This window comes from Aegilops tauschii, chromosome 3 (assembly GCF_002575655.3).
Source record: "Aegilops tauschii subsp. strangulata cultivar AL8/78 chromosome 3, Aet v6.0, whole genome shotgun sequence".
Lineage (NCBI taxonomy): Eukaryota > Viridiplantae > Streptophyta > Magnoliopsida > Poales > Poaceae > Aegilops > Aegilops tauschii.
The window spans coordinates 559,880,475-559,885,732 of record NC_053037.3 but is presented as its reverse complement, the minus strand read 5'-3'; the positions used below and the strand labels follow the sequence as shown (position 1 = coordinate 559,885,732).

Below are 5,258 nucleotides of genomic sequence, written 5' to 3'. Positions count from 1 at the left end.
TTGACTCCCTCTTTGTTGCCTAGTTCCTCGTTGGCTTGTTTGACTTGGTTGGCTACTCCTTGGTTGACTTGGTTGACTAGCTATCTTTTGCTTGGCTTGTGCTTGCATCATTTTTCTTTGATCTTTTTCTTGGTTTGGGACAAGTTCTTGTGTTGTGTCCCCGATGACTGTAGTCCCCACAACGGGATTGCTCACGAGGCTCTTGGTATTGGCCGGTGCTGTATTCTCCACCGCCACCACGGCCCCATCCGTCCATGTCACCTCTAAGACGCTTTGTCTTACGTCTTCCCCGTCTAACGACCTTCAATTTCGGGTCCGGCCATAGTTGAACTCCATGATACTCCGGCCATTGTGATTGGTCCAAGTATGGCTGAAATCGGGGAGCCCATGTATTCTTTATCGTCATGATTGAGAACTCGGTCTCCCTCATGGTAAGAGGGTGATTGACGTCCACATTCCTAACACGGGATGCGTTTAACAAATGCGAGCATGGGAGATGAAGCAACGATGGCCTCATGCAGTTGCAATCACACCGTGTTAGGGAGACCTTGAAAGCGCGGCCTCCGTGTTGGTGGCCATCGTTTGTGGTTCCTCCAGGCTCTTTCACCTCATACTTCCACTCGTTGTCGTCATATAGTACAGCTTCTTGGGAGTCTGCCTTTCATGATTGAAAGTCCAACCATTCTTCAACCTCTGGTGGAAATTAGTACTTGTGCTTATCCTTGTTCTCACCAGCAATCTGCTTATCCGTCTCCATTGAGTACTTTAAAAAGTATCCATTCATCTTGTCAAATGTGTATTGAACTATTGCCGTCACGGGTAATGCATGTACACCCTTGAGCACCTTATTGAAGCATTCTACCATATTGCTTGTCATTTGACCGTACCTCCGGCCATCTTCATCGAAAGCACGTGCCCACATATTCCTTTAGACAATGTTCCTATTGAGAAATTCAAGACCACCGGGGTCAAGTTTTTTGTGTCTGAGCAATGCATTGAACAATGTGGCAAACCGCTTGTTGGTGAAAGCGAGACAACAATCTTAAAGATCATCGGCCAACTCCTTGATACCACATGCCCTATAGAAGTTTGCGCAAAAGTGCCTCATGCACCATCGATGGTGCAACTTTGTATGTCCGGGAATGTCAACCACCACCTTGTTTAGAATTCCTGGATGGCGATCCGATATGACACAAATTTCCCTTTCAGCCGGTAATACCCTTGTTCTCAATTGACGCAAGAACCACTCCCAGTTATCATTGTTCTCCACCTCAACCAAAGCGAAAGCCAAAGGCAACACCCGGTTATTGGCATAACTTGCTATTGCAACCAATAAAGTGCCCTTGTATTGTCCGGTCAAGAACGTGCCATCAATGGCGATGACGGGCCGACAATGCCCAAAAGCCCTCACGCATTGCTCAAAGGCCCAAAATGCACGGCCAAATACTCAGACGGTCCTCCCGTTATGGATCAATGTTTGGTTCCCATGAGGCTCAACCACGTGAACCATGCCTGGGTTTGTGGCGGCCATAGCTAACAACAACCTAGGGAGTCGGTTGTATGCTTCCTCCCAATTGCCATACAACATCTTGAATGCGGCTTGCTTCGCCTTCCATGCCTTGCCGTACTTCACCTTGTAATGAAAGATGGCTTTCACAAGGTCAATGACACTCTTTATGCTCATTATTGGAAGTGTGGATATTTGGTTGGATAACCTGTAAGCAATGAACTCGGACGTGAGTTGTCTGTGTTGTTGGTACACAAGCTCGCCATCCGCATTCTTGTGCCGGCACATGTGAGTTGGTAGACAACTCACTATGCGCCAAGTGGGACCTCCTTTCCATGGCCTCGCACGCACAATCCATGGACATCTTGGCACTTCACATTTGACCGTGTAACGCACATTAACGTCCGAGTTGGCCACTTTATGTGGACGATAATGCGTAACCGAGTAGTTGTCGAGCCACATCTTCAATTCCAAGAAGGATTCAAACTCACAACTGGGATATATCCCGTTCTTGCCGTCTTCCAAATCACGGTGAGAACTTGGCCTAGCTCCAAGAGATATGCATTTGCCACCATCCACAACGGCTTCATCCGCGAGACTAAGATCCTTGAACAATGGTGTCTTGTGATCCCGCCCGAATACCTTCTTGAATGCTTGGGCCTCCTTCGGCGTGAACCCCTCCTCATCAACTTCTTCATCGGGACCATCGTCATCCGAGTCCGATGCATATGCACGGGAAAAAGGGATGGATTGGTCCATTGTCTCTTGCACATGATATTGGTCGAGATCACCCACATTGTTGTCATGGAGATCAACTTCGTTGTCATCCTCCTCGTACTCATCATTCTCCTCTTCAAAAGATCCATTTTGGTCGTTTGGAGTCGGGCTCAATGTTGGCCAATCTTGTTGCATGAAATGAGGTTCACTCATTTGATCTTGGTTAATGGGTGGGGGAGTGCTAGCAACCAACGAGGAGGGGTTCCGGTTCAAGTCCAAATTCAAAGTAGACTCAACCTTCTTGCAGGCAAATAACTCAAGAGCCTTGTCTACAGATTCGGCAACCGTCTCCTTGTATGCAACCCAACGTTGCTCGGAGTTCACACGCATTGTCTTCCAACGGATGTGCATTCCAAAACCAACATTATGCCTTCCCTCGAACTCAACAACGTCACTTGGGTCCATCCAATTCAAATCCTTCCTCACTTGGTCCAAGAGCTCCGCATAGCTACGACTACTCTCAAACACCATGTCAAGCTCATCCGGCTCCGGCTCAACATTGCCTTTCAAAAAGGCCTCTTTATCCACATGATGAACATAAACACATGTTCTCCTCATCCCTATAATAATAAAAAACACACATATATCAAGTAAGTACTTAACAAAAATATTTGCACAAAATACATATGCCATAACATATATATGAATTAATGACCATAACCCCCACATAACAATAACTACAACCCTAACCATAGCATAACCCTAACACCAACATCAAACACACATAACCCTAACCCTAGCATACTATGAAAGCCTAACCATACCAAATTAGCAAAGAAACATAACATGATTCAACACAAATTTGCAAATCCAAGCCAAAACTAGGGTTTCCCCAAAGTAGAAAGATTTGAGCAAATGTGACAATTCCTATGGATGAAAACGAGGGGATCAGAGGAGATTACCTTAAGGGAGGGGTTGGCTTCGAAATCCACGGTCAAATACTCCGGATTTGCAAGATTTGAGAAGGATTTGAGAGGGGGGAGAGGAGGGGCGCAAGTCTAAGGGTTTGGGTGGGGTGGGGGTGTGTGGGGTGGGGGTGGGGGTGGGAGGGGAGAGAGGGTGGGGCCGGCCGAAGTGGAACACAGACTGTGCAGCGCCTAAGAGACGGGCGATGCACATTACAAGTGTGGCGCCTAGGCCTTAGGCGCTGCAGTGCTGTCTGTGAGGCTGCAACTGGACCAGGGCTGCCACGCTGGCAGGAGGTGCGACGCCCAAGGTAAGGGCGCTGCATAGTAGCGTGCGGCGCCTAACTTTCGGGCACCACACGAAAGGGTCAGCAGAGTGAAATTTTTTCGAAAGCAGGTCAGTTTGTGATTTGATTTCGCGTCAAATATGTGATTTCTGCCGCACGCCGAGGGGAAGCACCGGGCCGCGGAGGGGCTCCTTGATGCGCTGCGCGAGGACGAGACGAGCCTGTTGTCGGCGCTCGGCCGTGGCAACGTGGCCGCGCTGGTGCAGCTGCTGACGGCGACAGCGCCCAAGATCAGTGGAGAAGCGCGGCCACTGTGCTCTGCTTGCTTGCCGAGTCCGGCAGCTACGAGGGCTTGCTGGTGTTGGAAGGCGCGTCACCGCCGCTCATCCGGCTGGCAGAGTCCGGCAGCCTTGTTGGCCGGGAGAAGGCCGTCATCACGCTGCAGCGTCTGTCCATGTCACCCGAGATTGCCCGCGCAATCGTCGGCCACAACGGCGTCCGTCCACTCATCGAAATCTGCCAGAGCGGGGACTCCATCTCACAATCCGCGGCGGCGGGCACGCTCAAGAACCTCTCCGCGGTGCCGGAGGTCCGGCAAGCGCTCGCCGAGGAAGGCATCGTGCGCGTGATGATCAGCCTGCTCGACCGCGGCATCGTGCTCAGCTGGGTTCCAAACTTCCAAGGGGTACGCGGCGGAGTGCCTGCAGAACTCCACGTCGAGCAACGACAACCTGCGGCGCGCCGTGGTGTCCGAGGGCGCGCTGCCTAGCCTGCTCGCCTACCTCGACGGCCCGCTGCCGCAGGAGTCCGCCCTGGGCGCGCTTCGCAACCTCGTGTCCGCCGTCTCACCGGATAGCCTCGTGTCCCTCGGCGTGCTCCCGCGGCTCGCGCACGTGCTCCGTGGGCGCGCAGCAGGCGGCTGCGGCGGCCATCTGCAGGATCTCCAGCTCCCCGGAGATGAAGCGCCTGGTGGGCGAGCACGGGTGCATGTAGCTGCTGGTGCGGCTGCTGGAGGCCAAGTCGAACGGCGCGCGGGAGGTGGCGGCGCAGGCGACGGCGGCCTTGATGAGCTGCCCGGCGAACGCGATGGGCGTGAAGAAGGACGAGAAGAGCGTGCCGAACCTGGTGCAGCTGCTGGACCCGAGCCCAGGGTACACGTACGGCCAAGAAGTAGGCCATCTCGTGCCTCCTGTCGCTGTCGGCGAGCAAGAGGTGCAAGAAGCTGATGATCGCGCAGGGCGCCATCGGGTACCTGAAGAAGCTCTCCGAGATGGACGTGGCAGGCGCCAAGAAGCATCGGGTGCCTGAAGAAGCTCATGTCTGCCGCCTGGTGATGAGAAAGGCCGGGAATTAATGCTGCAGCGGCAGCACGGAGGGGAACATTTTACATATGTACCCTATATGAAAAATAAATAGCAATTCAACAAAAAGTTGAAAATTTCTGAAAATATTTTTGTAATAAACCTGACCTTTCATTGTATTAGCAAGAAAAGTTTCACAAAAAGAAAATTCCTCTTTGACTTCTTAAAAAAAACAAATTTTCGGTCAAAATAGCGTGTATATACATGCAGGAGCCAAAGGGTATTTCCCGTAGCAGCACCCGGTATATACTACTAGTACGTTTCTGCCTGGATCTTTGTTGAGAAATACACATTGGTTGCAAAGTTTCATCATGAGGTGACATTCACGTAAAACGTGGCAAAAAAAAAACCGATGCTCCAATATGTTTTCAAAAATAATATTTTTGGAGATTAAAACGTCTGTAAATGTTTGACACCAAAA

The 5,258-nt window shown here is 51.1% G+C and overlaps 1 pseudogene; it reads left to right on the top strand.

Moving 5' to 3' along the window:
* The first annotated feature begins 404 nt into the window (after window positions 1–404).
* On the top strand, window positions 405–4,830 carry LOC109779796 (uncharacterized; annotated as a pseudogene).
* Window positions 4,831–5,258: the final 428 nt, after the last annotated feature.